Genomic DNA, 24,661 nt, shown 5'->3' on the forward strand with positions numbered 1-24,661 from the left:
CTTGTTGTAAATTAGAAATACCTAGACACAATGGGTTATGCTGAGGATGGATTGGAATCTGAATTTCCAGGCTTATGTGAATTGAAAACCGATCCTTTGTTATTGGATCATGATTTTATTTTAGTTTTTGTCTGTGGGTTTACATGTGATTAAATATTGTCATTTTCCGAAGGAGTATTTGTTATAAAAAGATTTAAATATACATTCATGGACTAGGCTTCATAGCAGTTCAAAAACCTGATTGATAGACAAGACAAAAACAAGGATAAATGATAAAATAGACCATTCTTGAAGCAGATGAAAGAGGTGAATCATGCTTCTTTATAATGATGAATGTGGTGTCAGTAACAAATATGTTGTTACTTAGACAGTTATTTTTCTAACCAAAATATAGTTTAAAAATATGTATTATAGTGATGGGCCCAGCCCAGAACATGGTATCAGAACCTCCTGGAATTTTGAGATCTTGTATTCAGATCCAAAATTTGTCCAGGCCCATCTCTAATGTGATAGCTGCAAAACAGGAGAATAGAGAGACAAGGTGGGTGAGGTGCTATCTTTTATTGGATCAACTTCTGTTGGTGAGAGAGCCAAGCTCTTGAGCTACACAGAGTTCTTCTTCATTTTCCAGTAAAAGATGTTTCCTTACCCAGCTTGTCGCTCTCATATCCTAGCACCGACTTGGTTCCCTTTGATAAACTTTGGGTTTTTAATAAATTCGGATTTGTCAGATTTTTACATTTTTGTGATAGTTATTCAAAAGAACAGGCAATAGATCATGGGGATTGTAGCTTGCTTTTATTATAGAGTAAATTGGTTTACATATTACAAGTAGGATGAGACAAAAGGATGTTTATTTGTTAACACTAGGTGTCCTTTTTTAAAAAGGAGCTTAAGAAAAAAAAAAGTAAAGTTGCATGTGTGTGACCTTAGACCCTCACGACATAGGCTAAATTCAGACTCGAAGTAACTGGGGACAATTTCATGGGCATTTTGACCGCCTTAGCATAGGGCCAAATGTGTACCATTCAGGTACATCAATTGACGCACGCTGCTGCTTTTGGGATCCTGAGAATTTTGCTGGGGTTTGAGATGGTGATTCTACTTAAAAGAAGAAACCACCTTTATACATGCACAGAATTAGAAGGATGAAGAATTAGAGGAGACGTGGACAAAATCTGTTGTTCTTAGGAAACAGGGAGAAGAGAGGCTGAGCAATCGGCAGGATCCAAAATTTTTCAGATGGCTAAAAGTGTAATCAGGCTATCTCATTTCCAAGAGATACATTAATAGCAGAATATGTCTTATTGGATTCTGGATCACTCAAGATCATTCCATGCTTTTTTAAATTATAACCGCCTTTTTAATCTGTTAAAATGAACAAGGTATTAAGTCTTGAAAACATGAATGGCTCTAGATAGGCTTCTTAATCACAGATAGGATGTAAACATTCAAGCAGTGGAGCTTACAATAAAAGTTGATATTTCATCTATATCCTATTTTGGATTGGGATTTCAGTTTAGGCAAGGCATGTATGTTTTGATCTACTTTATATTATATATCCTGAAGCAGAGTTTGTTAAATTTCTTTCATAAATCAAATGGAAGCCATGTATTAAAACAAGAGGCAAAAATACAGACTTTATATACCCTGTAAGGTGTCGGCTTCCTCACCCATCTGAGGAATTATCAACCAGATCAAATTGGACTTTAGCCCTTTTTATTGGGCTCCATTTATGGTCCAAATGACGACACACTCCCAAGAGGCAAACAAAACTTCCAGCCATGATTCCTAGGGCTTTCCATCTAGAGTCTTCTTTCCTCCAGGATTACTGCAGGAGACTGTCTCTTCCTGCAGCTTCTCCCTGTGGTCCCTTCCCTTAACTGGACCTCTTGCTAGCTCTTATTATCACTCCCTTCCCATCTGGGTCTGGGAATTGACCAGGGCTGTCTGACCCCAGGCCTTTGTCCTTTAAAGGGGCAGGCCACCCTTTGCACACCACTTGAAAAGGTTTCTGTTTTTAAAGATAACTTCTAAGTGTGTTCTTTAAAGTTAGCGGGTGGTTCCTGTATACTTGGGTGATGTGAGTCACGGAGTATTACATTTGGTTACCATTAAAAATCAATCAGTATGTTTCAACAGTTACCTCACCAAGGTATCTGAGAGAATTGTTGGTAGGCATTGCCATTTCAATGATGTCTATTATGTTAGGAAACACTAATTGGACAATAAGTATTTGGCTTTTTTTAAATAATTCAAAGCCTCTTATAACCAGAAGTGTATACTCACACATCTTTGTCTTATATTTCCTTGTTCAACCATTTAATTCCTTTCCATAGGTGTGCAAGGAGTTCAGTATTTTAGCGGCATTTCAGTTGCTTTTCTATCGTGCGAATATTTTAATAATTTTGTTTACAGTTACAATTAGCACAAGTAACCTACAGAAGAACTGGGAGCAAACCGGATCAGCCCTCTTATCTCTGTAAGCCCTCACATTAATAGATATCATCTCCCTAACTTAACCCGGTGGTCAGAATAGCACAGTTGAAAGAGTGAGTTACATAAATGTAGACCCTAATGGTTGGTGTCTGTATGAGGAAACAGTAAACAAGGCATTCTTCAACTAGAGCAATCAGAAGGAAATCTACTTGCTGTGAGACAGAAGAGGAAGGTGGTGTCCTTCTTTAGAGAAGGTTGTCCACCATCCAATCCAGTGGGTGAGATAATGAGACTTTAGAAGCAAATGACCCCATATGCTCAGAGTGACTTATTCAAAACCTGTTTCTGTGTCACCAGTTCTGATTTTCAGGAGTTGATCATATCCATCCATCCATCCATCCCAGCATAAATGAACATGAATAATATTTAGTTCTTTTATTATTTTCAACAGAGAAATTCTAAAAGTCCTACTAGCTGCTACCAGAAGGTGAAACGAGGTATACAAAATAAACCCAAATATGAGGCAAGAAAGTTCCTGGTGGATACAAGTAAAATGTGACCATTTTGCCTTCCTGTAAGAATTTTGTCTCACAGTAGCTCAGTAAGAGCCATTTGCAAGGGGTGGAGAAGAGCCTTATCCGTTCCAGAGGAAATGGCTTTCCAAACAAGTTCAAATCTGCTGCAAGTCTGTCAAACTCAATGAATCATTACTTGAATTCTGGAGTCAAATCATCTATCATTCTAAAATACGTACTCTCTCAGAAACTCATTAATAATCCATCAGACAACAATTCTGGAAGACTTGGAACATAAACAGATTATTTTTGAACCATTTTTTGCATTTAATTTCCCGAATGATGCAATTTATTTAAAATAAATCATGTTTCAGTACTAAATGATACTGGGAAATTTCTTGGCACTTGGCAGCTGCAAATCAAGTTGATTCAAATAAATCCATGTATCAGTCAAGAAAAGTTAAGTCACTCAATGAGCAAGAGTTTGAGTAATAAGAGAAAAGGCTGTCCCAAATGCTTCCTTGTTGTAACCTTTCCTATTTTAGTAGACTTATGTCAGGGATAAAGTTAGTCTGCTGTGTGTGCATGTGTGTGTTTTAACAAATAGTTACTCTTCATAGTTTATAGCTCAATAAAGCAAAAGAGCTTCATATGTTAGCCAATGAACCCGAGTGGAATATAGCATTCCTTATTCACTGGCTCCTGTTCTGCAGACTATATGCTGTATAGAATAAGTGTATTTGACTTTATTTAATACAGATCATTCATGTATTGAAAATTCTTTGGGTGAAATCATGGTCTAGTCAAATAAACACAAAACTCCCCCTGACTCCATCAGAGCCAGAAATCTACCCTTGGACTTTGTTGACCTCTAAGGTACCAAGCTTCATTTACTAACATTGGCTGTGCATAGCCCAAATACTTTGTCTTATTTCAGGCCATTCTACTTTAGGATATCTTTACCACTAATCAAAATGTATGGCTATGAATAGAAAAGAGCTGAACAATAGAAGTGCAGAGTTAATGTGGAACAAAGTATGTTTGTGTCTTTATTATCACTGAGCACCATAAAGAGCTAAGCTGCAAGTTTCAGCTGAACATATTTTCTCATTAGCTGCTCTGAGAAGTCTTGGCAGAAAACGTGACAGGTATTTTACTTCTGTTCTCCCTGGCGCACACAACCTTCTCTTCCCATCTTATGACGAATGTTTGTTGCACTAGCATTTAACAACTTGTGTTAACATTTTTGAAAAACTCCCTAACTTTAATTGTTTTAATCATTTTGATCATTTCATGTTATAATTCTGGTAGACTGGTTTTGTTCTTTCTTGTCAGAAACAGCTGTTTTAGGCATGGTATATAACAAAATATTTCAAGGTTTGATTACGAGACGTTGCTCAATCTGTCATTGGCTTCCACTCCGTCTCTACATGTACTATCGGACTAAATCATCAACAGTGAAGGCCTCAGATGACCCAGAGTTCACAGAAGTCAATAGGAATTTTTCCATTGACTTCAATGGACATTTGATCAGGCCATTACAGATATGTATGCTAATGTATAATATACCAAACTGAAAACAGCTTGCTGAAATTAACTTTAATGTTCCACATTAAAACAAAATAGGCAACCATGTTTACAGCATTCTTTCTCTATTTGACGTATTTGATATAATACAAATTTCCTGGGTGAAATTCTAACGACATTGACATCAATGAGAGCTTTGCCATTTACTTTAGTGGGACCAGGATTTCACCCTCAGATATATTACAAAATAGAACAATGCCAACCCACCTAATTATTCCAATTTCAATGTGCAAGCACAAGTCTGAAATGCCACAAAAATGCATCAATCTTTTCTCCCTATGGAGTGTAACCAAAGGAATTCTTCAGCATTCTATAGTTTATGATGTACCAAAGATACCTTGCTCCCTAATGTTCTCATGAAACCATCCAAATTAGAGAAAGGGACAGAATTGTATTTTTTAGAGGCTTTTCTGGGCCTTTATTTTTTTGTGGTTTTATGGTTCCCTTGTATATAGCCTTTTACAACCTCTTAAAACTTTATTTATTCCTTTCATATCTGTCTATAAATATATAGCTGTGATAGCTATTGTATTTTGTATCTGTTTGTTGAAGCATTTAATATCCTTTAACAAATTGATAAAATAACTTTGGTCCAAAGAGAGTTTTGCAAAAATTCTGAGTGACATATAATAGTATAGCTACATTTCCCACGATCATTCAAGATGATCTTCCAGACAGTGGAAAATCCAGCAAGCCTTTGGGAAGCACAGATTCACCCTGCATTTTCCTATTGCATTTGTGAGGGTCACAGTGACTATGGGGGAAAAATTTGAAGTGTTGCTATTGACTTCAGTACAGTCAGGATTCCACCCATGCACTTCCCCCAGTCAGCCTACTGGGAAATGTAGCTAGCTCTGTAAGGTATTGATAATTTTTTTTCAAGTCAGGATCAATTTATTTTCAAGGTTCTAGCTGATTAGTTAAAAAATCAGGATTTATGTGTTAATGCAAAGAAGAGCTTATGTATTACAGAGTTTTGGCAAATATTTCAAAATCAATTTTTGTATATGGTTTCCTTTGCTTACTTAATCTTCCCCAGTTTAAATTCAGTTCCTTTCAATCAGAAGAATATGAACAAATTGTAGGACATACAAAAGGCAGGGTCGGGGGAACATATGAATGGGATGGAGAAATTGACTTACAGTGTAAAGGAAGATTTCAGTTACTATTATGGACCAGCTCCTCAGATGGTGTTTTATATCAGCTGAGTATCTGTCCCTAAATATGTATAGTTTTGCTATACGACTGATTATGTACAGTATATGTGTACACAAGTATTAGAAGGTTGGAATCCGCAATGGAGAGCCATTTTTATGAAATAGTCCAAGGCACTATAGTTAACAGCTAAGGGAGGAAAATAAACAAAGAAAATCTTAAGCTTGAAATGGGAAAAAATTCCTGAAAGTGAAATGTATTGTGGTAGACTGAAGACGTAGCACTGCTGATAGGAACAATCCTACACTGGGAGGGGAATAGAGAAGATCTAAGAATCTGTCTTTTTCATATGATTTCTATGATGATATGTTAATCCCAGGAATTTGGATGTAATAATCAGCCCAGTTGTAATCAGATGCATATAGGCTAATATTTACTTTTCCTTAATCCTTTTTTAAATAATAAGGCTCATTTGTAAAATAATTCTGTGGACATGATTCTAAAAAAGTTGTGCAAGTTGACTAGCTCTCTTGATTAGGTGATGCAGGATTTGGCAAGTTAATTAGGTATAGAACTCTAGTGCTAGGGAAGATTACTTAGGTACATTAAGTTACATGAGTACTTTACTCCCACTCTACTGTTGCTTTGCTGGCTTTTTTTTAAGCAGCTTTTGACTATAAAATTGCTCTTCCATTTTCTAAGTTATTTCACTGCCTTCCATTTTCTCCTGTAATAGATTTAACAGTTCTGTTTATAGTCTTGGATTGACAAATATTGGTCCTCTTATTTCCACGTGTTATTCCAAGTAATGTGATTACAGAAATGCAGGTGTAGGGCTTTGTAACTTACTGAATGAATATTACATTTTCATAAAAAGTGTTACATACCATCAACAATGGAACTGATATGCAACTGCTGCCACTGTCAAGGTGGGATCTGTCAGTCATTATAAATTATAGTGGCCTAGTTGTTAGTTGAACCTGGAGACCTTTCTAGCTTTTGAGGGTTTAAAAACCAAGCTTAGACTTGCTGTTTTGTATTTTGAAAATGATTAGTTTGGGAATTGTATATGCTTTGCTTCTAATTTTAACTTTTGATTGAGTCTATAATTCCTTAGTATGACTGCATGAAGAGTAATATACAGAAGAATGTAAAATTGCATTGCAATTATCATCTAGTCATCTGAAAGCTTCTTGAGAGACTAATGTAACTCTGTTGCTAATTGTTATGCTATAGAGGTGTTTTGCACACTGGAACCTGTAGTTTGAGCCATTACGTTTCTACTTCTACCAAGAGTAAACATTCATTAAGGTAAAATATTGATTTTTTTAAAGAGTGAAAGCAAAGACGAACAACGGCAAAGAACAACATTTTACCTTCACGTTAGAGTTGCTAATAATCCTGAGATTTATTGTGCATTTTGAACCCTTATCTCTGGGGAAAGTTGGAGAAAGGAATTAAAAAGAGGAGAGAGTGAGCTGTTTATTGCACTGAGCAATTATTCCAAACCCTAATGTGAGGATGCTGTAGAGCTTTAAGAGTTCTCATTCATTCAAAACAAGTTTAAATAAAAGGGGTTTTTTTTTTTTAGAAGCAGTCTGGGCAAAAATCAGACTTACACAGAGTGACAGTACATCTCAGTGTACCTTATTGGCAGTTCTGTCACTTGGAAAAAAAGTTTAATTTCACAGCCCAAATACTGAATAAAATTGAAAGCTGAACCTCATCAGGGGAGATGAAAGTCAAATATCAAATCACCAACAAAAGTCGTTAACTTTGAGTTAACGTTGCTACTGTTAAAACATGGATATGCCAAGGAATGTCACCATTAAAAAGCCCTCAAACCCTCTGAGAAGGTATGGAAATTAAAAGTGAAGAATGGGTAAATGTGCAAATACCCTCACAGATAATGCAATCTCTTAAACATACAAGGGTAAGATAATTTATTGCTCATTCAAAAAATGACCTTTTCTCTTTTCTTTTCAATCTTCTGATTCTCCCTCAGGAGAGGCTGTGGTGGAAGTATATCAGGAGATGTATGCATAGCATGCAAATTGTTGGCAAAAAAAAGTGAATCCATCTAACACATATGTGGGGTCTAAATTGTGAAACTCTTGCTCCGCATATTTGAGCTCTCACTTACATGAGTAGCCCCATTAACTCTGGAGGGACATATGCTCCTCTGTACATTTTCACAGAGGGGAGGGGAATGGGAAAGAAATTAAAACAATAGTACAATAGTTTATTGTATTTGCAAATGGAATAATTTTTCCTACCAGAGTGTGGGCAAGAGCAGCAATTCCCAACCCGTGGTCCGTGGAGCCCTGGTATCCTGTAGATTACTTGCTGCTGGAAAGTCACATGCTATCGGCTCTCCTCCTTGATTTCAACTGTTTCTTAAGATGTTCACGCACTTTACTGAAATGCTTTGAAGAACAAATAATTTAGGCCTATATTTTCCAATGTAGATGCCTAATCTCTCCATTAAGATGTGAGTCACACTATCACAAAGTTTAAGAACCCCTGGACTGTATGCCTACAGGGGCACCAATGATACTGCCAAGAATGACCTTGAGCAGATCACTGCAGGCTCCGTGGCTCTGGAAAGAAGGATAAAGGAGTTTGAGGCACAAGAGGTGGTCTCATCCATCCTCCCTGTGGAAGGAAAAGGCCCGGGTAGAGACTGTCGAATTGTGGAAGTCAACCAATGGCTATGCATGTGGTGTAGGAGAGAAGGCTTTGGATTCTTTGACCATGGGATGGTGTTCAAAGAAGGAGGAGTGCTAGGCAGAGATGGGCTCCACCTAACGAAGAGAGGGAAGAGCATCTTTGCAAGCAGGGTGGCTAACCTTGTGAGGAGGGCTTTAAACTAGGTTCACCGGGGGAAGGAGACCAAAACCCTGAGGTAAGTGGGATACCAGGAGGAAGCACAAGCAGGAGAGCACAAGAGTGGAGGGCTCCTGCTCATACTGAGAAAGCGGGACGATCAGCGTGTTTCCTTAAGTGCCTATACACAAATGCAAGAAGCCTGGGAAACAAGCAGGGAGAACTGGAAGTCCTGGCACAGTCAAGGAATTCTGATGTGATTGGAATAACAGAGACTTGGTTGGATAACTCACATGACTGGAGTACTGTCGTGGGTGGATATAAACTGTTCAGGAAGGACAGGCAGAGCAGAAAAGGTGGGAGAGTTGCATTGTATGTAAGAGAGCAGTATGACTGCTCAGAGCTCTGGTGTGAAACTGCAGAAAAATGTGAGAGTCTCTGGATTAAGTTTAGAAGTGTGAGCAACAAGAGTGATATCGTGGTGGGAGTCTACTATAGACCATCAGACCAGGGGGATGAGGTGAACGAGGCTTTCTTCCGGCAACTCGCAGAAGTTACTAGATCGCAGGCCCTGGTTCTCATGGGAGGCTTCAATCACCCTGATATCTGCTGGGAGAGCAATACAGCAGTGCACAGGCAATCCAGGAAGTTTTTGGAAAATGTAGGGGACAATTTCCTGGTGCAAGTGCTGGAGGAACCAACTAGGGGCAGAGCTCTTCTTGACCTGCTGCTCACAAACCGGGAAGAATTAGTAGGGGAAGCTAAAGTGGATGTGAACCTGGGAGGCAGTGATCATGAGATGGTCGAGTTTAGGATCCTGACACAAGGAAGAAAGGAGAGCAGCAGAATACGGACCCTGGACTTCAGAAAAGCAGACTTTGACTCCCTCAGGGAACAGATGGGCAGGATCCCCTGGGAGAATAACATGAGGGGGAAAGGAGTCCAGGAGAGCTGGCTGTATTTTAAAGAATCCTTATTGAGGTTACAGGAACAAACCATCCCAATGTGGAGAAAGAATAGTAAATATGGTAGGTGACCAGCTTGGCTTAACAGTGAAATTCTTGCTGATCTCAAACACAAAAAAGAAGCTTACAAGAAGTGGAAGACTGGACAAATGACCATGGAGGAGTATAAAAATATTGCTCAGGCATGCAGGAGTGAAATCAGAAAGGCCAAATCACACTTGGAGTTGCAGCTAGCAAGAGATGTTAAGAGTAACAAGAAGGGTTTCTTCAGGTATGTTAGCAACAAGAAGAAAGTCAAGAAACGTGTGGGCCCCTTACTGAATGAGGGAGGCAACCTAGTGACAGGAGATGTGGAAAAAGCAAATGTACTCAATGCTTTTTTTGCCTCTGTCTTCATGAACAAGGTCAGCTCCCAAACTACTGCACTGGGCAGCACAGCATGGGGAGGAGGTGACCAGCCCTCTGTGGAGAAAGAAGTGGTTCGGGACTATTTAGAAAAGGACTAGTACAAGTCCATGGGGCCGGATGCGCTGCCCTCTGAGAGTGCTGAAGGAGTTGGTGGATATGATTGCAGAGCCATTGGGCATTATCTTTGAAAACTCATGGCGATCGGGGGAGGTCCCGGATGACTGGAAAAAGACTAATGTAGTGCCCATCTTTTAAAAAGGGAAGAAGGAGGATCCCGGGAATTACAGGTCAGTCAGCCTCACCTCAGTCCCTGGCAAAATCATGGAGCAGGTCCTCAAGTAATCAGTGCTGAAGCACTTAGAGGAGAGGAAAGTGATCAGGAACAGTCAGCATGGATTCACCAAGGGCAAGTCATGCCTGACTAATCTAATTGCCTTCTATGACAAGATAACTGGCTTTGTGGATGAGAGGAAAGCAGTGGACGTGTTATTCCTTGACTTTAGCAAAGCTTTTGACACGGTTTCCCACAGTTATCTTGCCAGCAAGTTAAAGAAGTATGGGCTGGATGAATGGACTATAAGGTGGATAGAAAGCTGGCTAGATCGTCGGGCTCAATGGGTAGTGATCAATGGCTCCATGTCTGGCTGGCAGCCGGTATCAAGCGGAGTGCCCCAAGGGTCGGTTTTGTTCAATATCTTCATTAATGATCTGGAGGATGGCGTGGACTGCACTCTCAGCAAGTTTGCAGATGACACTAAACTGGGAGGAGAGGTAGATATGTTGGAGGGTAGGGATAGGATACAGAGGGACCTAGACAAATTAGAGGATTGGGCCAAAAGAAATCTGATGAGGTTCAACAAGGACAAGTGCAGAGTCCTGAACTTAAGACAGAAGAATCCTATGCACTGCTTCAGACTAGGGACCGAATGGCTAAGAAGCAGTTCTGCAGAAAAGGACCTAGGGGTTACAGTGGATGAGAAGCTGGATATGAGTCAACAGTGTGCCCTTATTGCCAAGGAGGCTAACGGCATTTTGGGCTGTAGAAGTAGGGGCATTGCCAGCAGATCAAGGGACGTGATCGTTCCCCTCTATTTGACATTGGTGAGGCCTCATCTGGAGTACTGTGTCTTGTTTTGGGCCCCATACTACAAGAAGGATGTGGAAAAATTGGAGAGAGTCCAGCGGAGGGCAACAAAAATGATTAGGGGACTGGAACACATGACTTATGAGGAGAGGCTGAGGGAACTGGGATTGTTTAGTCTGCAGAAGAGAAGAATGAGGGGGGATTTGATAGCTGCTTTCAACTACCTGAAAGGGGGTTCCAAAGAGGATGGATCTAGACTGTTCTCAGTGGTAGCAGATGACAGAACGAGGAGTAATGGTCTCAAGTTGCAGTGGGGGAGGTTTAGGTTGGATATTAGGAAAAACTTTTTCACTATGAGGGTGGTGAAGCACTGGAATGCATTACCTAGGGAGGTGGTGGAATCTCCTTCCTTTGAGATTTTTAAGGTCAGGCTTGACAAAGCCCTGGCTGGGATGATTTAGTTGGGGATTGGTCCTGCTTTGAGCAGGGGGTTGGACTAGATGACCTCCTGAGGTCCCTTCCAACCCTGATATTCTATGATTGATTCCCTATCTGCAAGTCCTGTAGCATTTTAACTACAGAAAGCACCTGAACCTGACTTCTCCCACTGAAATCCATGAGAATTTTGCCATGTGCTTCCCTGGGAGCAAGATTGTGTCCAAAGTATTTTATGATTCACGTGGTATAGAAGATGCCATACAAAATAAATTTGTCATATTGTGTGGTAAAATTCCACTGGTGTACAAAAGTCCCATTTTCCTCTAGAGTTAGTCAGTCTACGCCCATTTTCTAACTGAAGACCTATATTTCCTCGTATTTAATATGCAACACAATAAACAATATAATCATTCCCATTAGTGTAAGTAAATAATACATTAAAATCCAGAAGCAGATTTCTGTGTGTGTGTTAATATTCACTAAAGCCAGTCTGATGTGCAAAGTAAACGAGTTTACTGGTTTAATGCTCTTTTAGGCCAGGAAACATTTATTTTGCATATTTCTCTTGTGTAAATTAAATTAGGTTTAAGGGCAGCAGCACAAACACTTATTTATCTTAAAAATGAGACTGAGTCAAGGTATAATACATATAGAGAAAGTGATTATTTAGTTTACACATATATAATGAGAATTTTATATTGGTCCATTAAGATAATAAATGTATATATTCAGGTAGTATCTTTCAGGGAGAGCTAAAAGACTCAGGGACTGGAAATGAAGTATAGATGTTGGGCTGGATCCTGGACTGACTTTAGTGGCAGAAGGATTCATAGATATTTAGGTCAGAAGGGACCATTATTGGTCCCAGAGCCTTTCAGAGCTATGTGACTGGTTCTTATCCTGCTCTCGTGGTTGTTTCTGAATTTCATTGCCATCCAGATGTGGTTCAGGAGCCTGTATGAAATAAATTGTTCCCAGCTACTAGTAGACAAGTGTGTCTAGGTCAAAACCCAGCCCTGCCACAGGCAGTAATTGGTCATCTTGTTGGTACTCTCAGCAGACAGGACAATGGTTGAATGTGATGGGATACTAGGTTACTCACCAGTCTGGAGATGTGGTCCTTGTAGGTCAGAGTTCAGACACATTGTCTTTGATTCTCTTTGTTTCCTCTGTTACAAAGTGGTCAAGCAGAGACAACAAGATCCAACAGTGAGATCCAGACAGGGAAAATATAAAGAGGAGATTAGATGGAGTTAGGAAAGTAAAGCACAATATAAGAGCTGGGCAATAATTTAAACCCACAGTTTTGCTTTCAGGAGTGATCTGGTTGTTGGTAACATTCATTTTGGCTGAGTTCATTTTTTCTGTTATTTTCTAGCTAAAGAGAAGTCAGTCAATTAGGGACAAAAGGGCAAAAGCTACGCTGGCACAAGTGGATGGCATTTGAGAAAGGAAAGGAGCAGAGACACGGGAGAGAGGAAAAACAGCTGGTGAGAAAAGAGTGTGAAAATAGAAGATCAAGATGGCAGAGCCAAAAAAAGCAGTGTCGAGAAACTGAAAATATTGAAAATTAGATTATCTGTGTAATCTATCTGTCCACATACACACAGAGAGAATGTGCCCAATGAGTGTAAATAGTTAAATCCTAGAATCCTTACATACTTTGAAATTCACCCTTCTGCTGAGGCCAGCACAAGACCTATGCATCATCTAACTCACATTGAAGCAGGGTGATTGTCATGTGGAGTGTGACTAGGACTTTTGTCTTCTTACATACAGTGAGATTTTACCTATTGTTACCGTATGTGGGCCAGAACTAGAACCATTCTAAATTGGGGATGGGGACGACCGTGACACAAGGAACTTATGTTTAAATCACTCCTTGTTTTCTCCCTGCTGCCCCCAAAATCAGCCCTATCCCCCTCTAGTTCTTCATTTACACATGGGTTGGTTTCAGCATGAATTATATTCTAAGCTTCTTTTGTGATGCTGGTTGAAAATGAAGCACCACTTCTCACATTTTTTTTCATTCTAGTAGTGCAGCTACAATCTTATTGATAGAGTTCTTGGATCAGTTTGTTCTGACATTTTATGCTAACTTTAGAAGCAAATTTCAGGACAAACACTACATTTTATTTATCATTCATACTTTGAAGTGAAACTCCATTTTCTGTCTCACTTTTTGACATATTTCAGATACTTTCCAGATGTTTCTCATTGTCGTGTGACTGTTTTTCATGTCTAAGTCGAGAAGTGAGCCATATTCAATAATATGCACTTGCAAAAAGAAAGCATGAAATTCTTTGTTTATTGCATTAAAAACAATGAAGCATTGTTTATCATTAAAGCATTAAGTGCTTTACTAGATTAAAATGTTTAAGGTATTAAATACTTGAGATATCCATGAAATATAGCAGCCTTCTGTCCTTGACAGAAGTGCCAACATTTGCTGAGATGCAGACCTGTGACCTCTAGATAAGTTTCAATACACATAAAAATATTTATCTTCCTACTGTGACCTTCCCTGTGCAAGTCATGAGCCATGGATTTGTTTCCTAGGGAACTAGTGACTGAGAAAAATCTATAATTAGATCTGTGGGTTATTTGCTACATATCAGAATTGGGTGCTAAGCAGGTTCTAAAAACATCCAGAAGAATTGCATTGTCTTCGGGTTAATATTATGAAACCAAATTTACACAGAACTTTGTTAGCAACTCACTGGTTTTGAAAATGTTCAGTTAAAAATATTTCTACATTTTTCTGGTACAGCCTGAATGTTTTTTCTCTGAGTCTTCCCTCAACTCCACAGTATTCTCAAAGAAAGAGACTTGGGCTGGGCAGTTGGTTAAATCAAAATAAAATCCGGCACAATCTTTCTTTTCTTTCTCTAAATACAAACTGAACATTCATTTCCAGGGATGGGTCAGGCTGGCTGGAAGACTCCTCTTGCATTCATGTATCCTGTGGGGCTCACTTTGCTCCTCCTACTCAGTCCCAAATTGGATCCCTCTACCCACAATTCTTATTCCATAATCCCGGCAGCTCTGTTTCCATTGGAGGTTTCCACCTAATCCCAATCCTGATTCCTTTTTTTTTTTTTGCTTCCCCTGGAGGCATTGCCCAAAAGACTGGGGACTGTAGCTGACAGTTTGGTGTGTTGGTTGCAACTGTAGCCAAAAGTGAGACGCTAGCAGCTGACTCTTCTTAGCCCCAGGCTGGGTTTTGCTTTCCAGAGTGATGTTCTCTAGAGACCATTTCAGAATCAGACATGGCTGTAGCTGGGGAAAAGCTGCTACTTAGGTTTCAAGCTGTACGTGTGCCTCTGTGGGAAAGTCAGCAGAATGCTAAATATATTGGGGGTGAGTCTCCACTGCGTCACACCTGGTGCCGTCTTTACACATGTGCAAAGTGTGTATAAAATGCTGCCATGGTGGGTTACATAAGCATCAAGTGAAAACAAACATCAAACTGACAAGTAAACAGCATTGGTGGGGAGAGATTTTTTTCTACCTTTTGTGTTTTAATAATTCCTGTGTTTATATTAGCACAGGGGGAAGAGCTTTTACCTTTAGTAATCATGACAGCTAAATGTGTGTGTGGGGGGGGGGGCAGTGCAATCATAGCACTCTAGCAGGAGCTCTGGGAAACGCAACAATTTGTTTATGCACTTGTATATTTCAAAGTACAGTCTTCAGTATATTAATACCTGCAAGGAAAGTTTGTTTATCATTTTGTGTGAAGCAGGCTACACCTAGTGTTGCCAATTCTGGTTGGATGTATTCCTGGAAGTTTCTTCATATGACATAATATTTAACTGATTATTAATCTTTAATTCCTGGAGAGTCCAGGACAATCCTGGAGGCTTTGCAACCCTAGCCACACTCACTGCTGGACTGATTTTGTTGGAGTTACATCAGGAATGCAGAATCTAGAGAGTGACTTATGGTTCATTCTGGCTATTGAATGTCAAAATATAAACGTAATTGAAGGGATTTTTTAGTCTTAGGTTAAGAATTATTACAAAGAAAGTGAAGCATCTTTAGACTAGATAATACTTAAGATAATATTGGGAAAACAATACTTAACTAGATATTTACTCCTATTCTCCCTTTTACTTACAAGCTCTTAGGTACATGCATGATGATTGCAGATTGTCTGGTCTATCCCATATCCTGAATCCCGCCAATGAGAAACCATTAAATGCTATTTCTGAATAATTGCCTTTTAGATCACAATTATAGGTTTTTAATAAATCACCTCCATAAATCCCATATAATTCCTTGTATGGAAAAATCTCCCTCCCCCCCCCCCCCCTTTTTTTAAAGAGTTCATTTGAGATTTTTTAAAAAAAAATATTTGTCACTTAATCAAATTTTCCTGACAGCTAACTACACATTTGGAGCTACTCTAGCCGCTTGTCACTTAAACAGACATCAATCCTCAAATTCTCTTAAGCAGTGCAATCTTCCTTCAATGAACAGAGTAAATCTAGTTTAGTAACTTAAACAATGATTAGACTATGTAATTGAGGTAATTGAAAGGCCAAGTAAACCAGTGTAAAATCCAGGCACTGATGATAACTCCAAATGTATTCCTTTGAGAACATGAAACTCTGTGGCTATAAATTCTGCCCAGTCAAAATAGTCAATATATATCCTATAGTGTAGCAAATCCAGACCAATGAAATAATAATAATCTACTGCAGCGGTTGTGAATTTGTCAGTTCCAGAGTTTGCTTAAAACCACAGGCCAAGTAAACTTTGCTTACAATCAGGGAATCTTCTTCTTGCCTCTCATAAATTAAAGGCAAAAGGAGATTGCAAAAAGTCAGCATTCACCTGTGCATTCAGTTATCATATTTGCATGTGTATGCAAATATTCAGTGTCAAAATACTAATTTGTATAGTTAAATCCCCAGTTTGCATGACATGTGCAGTAACTGCAGGAGAAACCTGTAGGCCTCAATCCTACAACTGATTCTATGAAAGCAAACCCCGTGCACTGATGAAGAGCCCCATCAACAAACTTCCAGTTAAAGGGGTCCACCCATGAGGAGTCAGTTGCAGGTTCAGGGCCTTAATGTATTAATGTAGGTGTGTGAATGAGTAGACCTTTTTCTTTTTTTTTTGGTGTGTGGACCCTTGTGGTGGGGTAGACAAACTCCACTGCAGCATGGAGGGGTTAAGGAGCTGCTTTGGGCTAGAGCGGCCCCACCCCTCTGCACTCGGAATCATGTCAGGACAGGAGGAAGAGTTAAAAGGAGGGAACTCTACTCAGAGGGGGGCAACCCGGGCAAGGGAACGGGCTGTTGGGTTCCCTAGCTCCCAGAGAGAGGTCTGACAGCCAACAGAGCCTCTGCCCTTGCCCACAGGAAAACTTGGATCCCCTGGGCTAAGTAGGAGAAAGAGACTGAGACTTATGCTGGAGACCCGGTGAACGCTGTAGCACTTCCAAGGCTCTCTGCAGTAAGAGAGGCCAATATCCTGACTGAAGCTGCCTACAGGTTTTCTTTCTTTTCCTTAGTGCTTTTATTTAATCTCTTTTGTTGACTGCGGACTGTTTCATTTGTTTCCCTGGTACCCTGAGAGGGGGAAAAACAGTCACCAGACCTTGGCCAGAGGGTAGAGCGCCAGCCTCGCTAGACTAACACAGCCAGCAGGAACTGTTGGAGTGGGGCCATTTTGGATCCTCACACTTGTGTTCTCCATGTAGCTCCTAATGGGTGCTCTGCCAAGGACAGATTTGTGACACCCTGTATCTCTTACTCAAACTTGATTCAAAGTTCTTCTTGGTTTAACTCCTCTGCTGTGGTATTTTCCCTATTACAATTCATGGCCATTACATTCAGAAGACACTTTTTGGCTGCATTTCAAAAGAGGATCTTCGGATGATTTATACCAAAAAGACACTCTTGAAAATAAGGGCATGGTTGTTTAGAAACAAGAGTTTGTTAAAATGATTACTTGAGGATTGGGACTCCAACCAAGTCATTTTGCTGAAAGGTTTGTGAATTTAATTGCCTTGGTAAATTTCAGATTCACAAATGAGGATGAATCCTGTTCAAGGTAAAATGTATAATGTTTGTAATGACCCATTTTCCAGCTACAGGATTTGCTTCAGCAACATAATTAAGCATGTGACTAATTCTGAGCAGGTGTATAGTCCCATTGAATTCATGTGCTTAAAATTATCAAACACACATAGCTTACTGATGATTATTGTGTCATCCAGAGTAACCATGGTTGATGGTGTCACACCAGGCGTTGTGTTGTAAAGTTCCCAGATCTGGCTAAATCTTCCAAATCCACAAATCTTTGGGTCTGGTGATGGTAGATAGTCAGGGCATGCATCCCCTTGTGCATCAGTGGAAAGTTTGAGAGCACGGTGTGCTGGGGTGTCGTTATCCATCCAGATAACATTGCCAAAAACCATACAATGCTGCTTTTGAATATAATGAGTGTTGGAAGGAAGGCCAGATTGCCGAGAAATTATGACATTTTGCACAAAATCAAACCCACTTTAGTCTCAGGATTTCATGCTGACAGGACATATAGAATGTCAGTACTGCTCCATGTCTGCCTGTAAGAGGGTCCAGGTTTCCGTACAGCAATACAGGTAGTACACAAGTTTGATAGGTCCTGAATATGCACAGAGACAAAGACATCATGCTTATGGATGAAGAAGCGTGGGATTAATGCAGGAGGCAGCGAGACCTAGTTGTGAAAGAATGTCTGCCTGTTTTGCTGCAACTGTTTGAACTCTGCTTGGTAGAGGAACTCATCAGTGCTCCCCAAGATCTCACCCTCACCTCAACTGGGGGTTTTGGTGGCCCAGCTCTGAAGTTCTGGACCTTGGTCTTCTGTCGTGAGACATTTAACCCCATAGTGTGGGTGGTGTCTTGGAGATCTTGGAGGGCAGGGCCGAAATTCTCTGACTTCTCCACAAGCAGGGCACTGTCAGCTGCATTGTCTTAGTTGGTGAATGCTTCTTGACCAACCTGGATTCTGATGTGTGAAGGGCAAGTCCTAATATCCAGCTGATAGCTAGACAGAATAGTGCCAGGGTGAGAATGCAACCGTGCTGCACACCAGAGATTGTGTAGAAACACATTGAAAACCATGAACCAACAGATACTCTCATTCGATACAGGTGTGAAGATCGGTGTACCAGAGTTAGCAGAAGGTCTGGAACTCCATCTCCTTTCAGTGTGAGCTAAAGTGCTGACCTGTCAACTGAATCAAATGCCGCTTTGATGTTGATATATGGCACGTGATGCACTTCATGTGGCTTAAAGTCAGATACATGATGATTTGCCTTTATGAATTAGATTCTCCATTTGGATCTGGCCGGTGCTGGAGATGTTTATATAAGATTTCTATAAATTCTCTCCCAATCAGATTTGCAAACACATATGCAGCTTGCTCAAGAGGCACTTAGCATGCGCACTAGATCTTAGTTTCCAAAGATGTCTTCCATGCCAAACAGGTTCAGAATTAGAGGAGCGTAAATACAACACTGGGAACAAGTTTGTGTCTTTTTATTTTCATAATTCATTTTAATTTCTACAAAATTTATGAACAGATGATCGCAATATTGAAGAAAGAGATACATTCCTATTTTGTGATGACAGCTAGAAAAAATAGTTCCCAAGTTCAAATTTATTTATGTATAGGCATATCTTAGCACTTTTATTTATCTGTAAAGCGGACTTCAATTTCCAAAAATGTTTTCATCTGCATTATGCAATATAATAGTTTGTGTCATGTTGTCTTTAAGCTGCAAAGAAAAGCCTACCCAATAGTCACTTTTATTTTTTAGGTAGTAGCAAAAAGAACCAATACAAAATGTAGCCCAAAGTAGTCCAAAAAGGAATGGCTAATCTTGGAAAAGTAGCTTTTGCCCAATAGACATTGCCTTTTTATTATACACTTGAAAGTGTGAAATTAGAACACACTCCAGTCACATGTTTCTCCCAATTAAAATTGACCCTTGGGGATGTGACATTGAGTAGAGGCTGAGAATCTAATTAAGCTTGCAAAGGGAAATGTAGTTTTAAAATTAAAATAACCGAGTTATAGTTTTCTTTGCGAAGTTCAAATGTGCCTGTTTGTTCACTAACTGTGTAAACTATCCTTTCTCTGAAAGAAATACAGAGAAGTGTTTACTAAGTCTTTCAACAAAACCAGGTAAAATATTTATAGTCAGCGCAGACAGTCGAAGAAGGAAGAAAGTACAGTATTCCCCAGTTCCTGCCACACTACTGAAAAAACATTAACTTGACATTTTCCTTTTCTTTCATTCCTGGGTTTTCACAAGAGTTGGTTTGGTGTCTGGGGTCAAGTATTCATGTTATGGGCCAATTTCTCACCCTTTAATTGCAAGCACATGATTTTATGGGTTATCTGCAGGCAAAAATTACATTAAACTGCAGGCAAAAATATTAGAATTTGGCCTAGTTGAGTTACGGGTGCAAGCATCATGGTCCAGATATTCAAAGCAGTCTAGTTAATTTAGATGGCTTTCAAAATCTCATCCCATATATGGGCACCACATTGGGAGCTGAGCTAGAGCCCCTTTGCAGGACTGAAATGATGCATCTCTGAAATACAGAGAGCCAGTGGTAAAGATTTAGAAATTCAGGAAATATTTCATGTGAACTGCTATTAAGTAATGACACTTCCATGCTTACTAACATGGAATAAATGTTGTTGATGGCAGAATTGCTGTGGTTGCAGAACTATACAAATATTTCTCTCTTGGGGGATGTGGTGGTGGTGTTGCTTTTATCTCCCTTTTTTGAGAATACTCTGATTTATTGCTGTGATAAGCCCCTAACAACTGAGGGATCACACTGTTGAAATGAGTTTAGCTGGATGGGACACACAGTCTGCTGAAAAATCATGTTTGTTAAATATGTTTCAGCCAAGAGGCAGCTTTTAACAGCTCAGTAACATTCCATTTTCTACAGAGTGGTGATCATGATCCCAAGTACTTTGTCTTAAGTGTCTTTCCTTTTGGTCTATCAAAGGCACTTCTTATATGACCTCCTTAATGATAGTTTCATAGCACCTGGCAGTCTTAAATGCATTTACCCTCACAACACCTTTGTGATGTAGGTTTCAGAATAGCAGCCGTGTTAGTCTGTATTAGCAAAAAGAAAAGGAGTACTTGTGGCACCTTAGAGACTAACAAATTTATTTGAGCATAAGTTTTCGTGAGCTACAGCTCACTTCATCGGATGCATCAAATAAATTTGTTAGTCTCTAAGGTGCCACAAGTACTCCTTTTCTTTCTGTGAGGTAGGGAAGTGCTTTTATCACTATTTTGCATATGGGGAATTGAGGCAAGAGAAGCAAAGTGGCTTTCCCGAGGTCACATAGGAAGTCTGTTGTGAAGTTAGGAATAGAGCACTGGTCTCTCTCTAGTCCCCTAACCTCTGGACCATCCTTCCCCTTCAGGCTAGTCATACTCTACATACAGCCTTGTCAATACCTTGTTTTAAGGATTGAAATTCACTCTAAACTTTAAAACAATACAAAACCAGAGTACAGTGTGTAATTAATAGCCATATTTTGGGTCTTCTGTGTGCAAAAGGCATTGGGATTTCAGGGCCAGCTGAACAAGTATTACTATAACATTATTGCTATGTACATACTCAATGAGGGGGGGAAAACAATAACAGAAAATGTGGAAATAGCAGAGGTGCTTAATGACTTCTTTGTTTCGGTTTTCACCAAGAAGGTTTCTGGTGACTGGACGTCTAACATAGTGAATGCCAGTGACAATGAGGTAGGATCAGAGGCTAAAATAGGGAAAGAACAAGATAAAAATTACTTAGACAAGTTAAATGTCTTCAATTCACCAGGGCATGATTAAATGCATCCTAGAATACACAAGGAGCTGACTGAGGAGAAATCTGAGCCATTAGCAATTATCTCTGAAAAGTCATGAAAGACAGGAGAGATTGCAGAAGACTGGAAAGGACAAATATAGTGCCAATCTATAAAAACGGAAATAAGGACAACCCAGGGAATTACGGATCAGTCAGCTTAACTTCCGTACCCAGACAGAAGCAAATATGGAGCAAATAATAAAGCAATCAATTTGCAAACTTCTAGAAGATAATAAGGTGATAAGTCATAGTCAGCATGGATTTGTCAAGAACAAATTGGGTCAAACCAACCTGATAGCTTTCTTTGGCAGGGTAACAAGCTTTGTGGATGGGGGAAGCGGTAGACATAGTATATCTTGACTTTATAAAGCTTTTGATACTGTCTCACATGACTTTCTTATAAACAAACTAGGGAAATGCAACCTAAGTGGAGCTGCTATAAGGTGGGTGCAAAATTGGTTGGAAAACCATTCCCAGAGAGTAGTTATCAGTGGTTCACAGTCATGCTGGAAGGGCATAACGAGTGGGGTTCCGCAGCTTCCCGCGGCTCCCACTGGCCAGGAACCACGGCCACTGGGAGCTGTCGGAGGCCGTGCTTGCAGATGGTCGTTGTAAACAAGCTATCTCGCGGCCTGCCAGCGGGTTATCCTGATGGGCCCCGTGCGGCCCATGGGCCGCAGGTGGCCCATGACCATCCTAGGAAGAGTACTGCAGAAAGGGATCAGGGGGTAATAGTGGACCACAAGCTAAATATGAGCCAACAGTGTAACCCTGTTGCAAAAAAAGCGAACATCATTCTGTGATTTATTAGCAGGTGTATTGTAAGCAAGACACGAGAAGTAATTCTTCCACTCTACTGTGCTCTGATTAGGTCTCAACTGGAGTATTGTATTCAGTTCTGGGCACCACATTTCAGGAAAGATGTGAACAAATTGGAGAAAGTCCAGAGAAGAGCAACAAAAATGATTAAACATGACCTATGAGGGAAGATTGAAAAAATTGGGTTTGTTTAGTCTGGAAAAGAGGGGACATAACAGTTTTCAAGTACATAAAAGGTTGTTACAAGGAGGAGGGAGAAAAAATGTTCTTCCTATCCACTGAGGATAGGACAAGAAGCAATGGGCTTATATTGCAGCAAGGGAGGGTTAGGATGGACATTAGGAAAAAATTCCTAACGGTCAGGGTGGTTAAGCACTAGAATAAATTGCCCAGGAAGGTTGTGGAATCTTCATCATTGAAGATTTTTAAGAGCACGTTAGACAAACACCTGTCAGGAATGTTCTAGATAATACATAGTCCTGCCATGAGTGCAGGGGACTGGACTAGACGACCTCTCGAGATCCCTTCCAGTCCTATGATTCTATGATTATGAACTGAGATCTGGATCTTCTGCATGGATTTGGGAACTCTCAAATCCCATTGAAATTAATGGCAGCTGAGGGTGACTAGCACCTCACAAGAGGAACTCAGCACCTTGCAAAACCTGGCTCTATATGGCTTCTTATAAGTTATTGCTAAGAAAGTTTTTAATTTCTAAAGTATAATACATGCTGTGTTTCCATTATACTCAAATAATGTTTGAACTCTTAAATACCCAGGGCAGTGTGAGCCAGTAGATAAAATAGGAGACCTGACGTTAAGCCACACTTTTCAACCTACGGTACCTAAATTCAGACCTCCTAAATCCATATGCAGGCTCCTGCTATGAGTGGCCCATTCTTAGCTGCAGGCACTCAGCTCCCCTGAAAATCAGACCACTGGGAGCACCCAGCATTGAAAATTTTAGCCTTAACTTTTCTGTGCCTCAGTTACTCCATCTGTAAAGTGGGAATCACAACACCCAACTTGTGATATACTTTGAGATCTTGGCATGAATGGTGCTATTTAAAACACTAGTCTTAGTAACAAGTTTATGAGCAGCGATGTTAGACAGTCATCCTGTTCTTTCCTCCTTATTCTTGTTGAAGCACTGAAACATATGGCAAATTAAGGCTGATTTTTATTAAACTTTTCATCTGTATTGAGCTTAGTGTGAACTGGGAAATGCACTTTCTTTGATTTATGGAAGCTTTATATGAGCATCTTAATTAGAAGATGTTAATGGTCCTGTTATATTCCTGGGAGCATGTAGTAGCTCCCTCTTGTGGCTAATTAAACATTAAAAAACCAAAACTTTAAAAAATGACTTTTTTAAAGTCCTGTTGCTGCCAGTCCCAAACAGTAGCAGTCAGGCGAAACTGATACTTCAGGCTTCTGGGTGCTCCATGCTTTCCATCGCTACATCAGGCATGTGCCTCTGAGAGGTGTCCTGATTGTCTGATACCGCTCAGCTCCAGGTTAGCTCTGCACACTCAGAGAACCATGATAGCACGTGGGCAGTTTGATCCCTAGTCTTGTTGGCAGGGATTGCTTGTTGGCGGGGTGTGCTCTAGGATGGACTAACATTTGCAAGGGGGTGGGAAGGCAGATAAAAGACTTACTGGTTTTGTAGGTTTGAGTGTAAGTTGCATGTGTTGAGTTGATGGCAGAATCAGGCCCCAGAAGAGAGGGTGTAGAGACCAGCAGGCCAGCAGCACTCCCCTCTCCCAAGGAAATGACAAAAGTGGGATCCAAGGGCCCTGCTATGGAAGAAGAACCATGACACCAAGCGAGTTTTGCCTGATTGTTGGTTGGATAGGGGAGACCTATCCTGACTCTGTGTTTTGCCTTGGCATATTCAGAATTGGATGAGGGTAGTGGGGAATCCATTTATGTTCTGAGGAGGAGAAGACAAAGAAGGTGGAACAGATTTATAACATAGAAATTCCACCCTCCCCACCCCCACAAAAAATTTTTTTTTTGAGAGGAGAAACTTTATCTCTGACATTCTTTTTCTTGCAGGGTATTGTCTTATGGCAAATTTTCACTCAATTAAAATTTAAAAAATGGAATAATGATTGTATGGGTTAACCAAAAATCATACTGCCTAATAACCTGCAAACAGGCATTGCTGAACCCACAGTAACAGGGCAACAAACATGAATTTCCTCAGGGACATTATTAACAATCTGTGCATTTATTAACTCTAAGTGGGTGTGGATCCAGAATTCCTAATACTTTTCCTTTGCTTTTTCCTGAGCTGTGATTCAGACCAGCACATAAATATTTGACTTAATGTTTCTGTGGAAACATTAACGAAATGGTAGAAACAAAAATAACATGAAAACAGCAATAGGAAAGAATGATTTGGCAAGACTGTCAGCATAATAGGGCAAGATTAGTTTATAATCCTTTTAGGTTCTTGTGTGTAAATACAAGTTTGCAAAATCTCTAGCTTGTAAGAAACTTCACATAGCTCTAGAAGTTTACACA

The 24,661-nt window shown here is 40.0% G+C and overlaps 1 protein-coding gene across 3 annotated transcripts in view; it reads left to right on the forward strand.

Annotated features, from left to right (window-relative positions):
• Nucleotides 1-24,661, forward strand: part of CDH13 (cadherin 13) — a 761,603-nt gene that overhangs the window by 321,458 nt on the left and 415,484 nt on the right. The gene's annotated exons all lie outside the window — the stretch shown is intronic.

The sequence above is a fragment of the Chelonia mydas genome, chromosome 12, assembly GCF_015237465.2.
Source record: "Chelonia mydas isolate rCheMyd1 chromosome 12, rCheMyd1.pri.v2, whole genome shotgun sequence".
Taxonomy (NCBI): Eukaryota; Metazoa; Chordata; order Testudines; family Cheloniidae; genus Chelonia; species Chelonia mydas.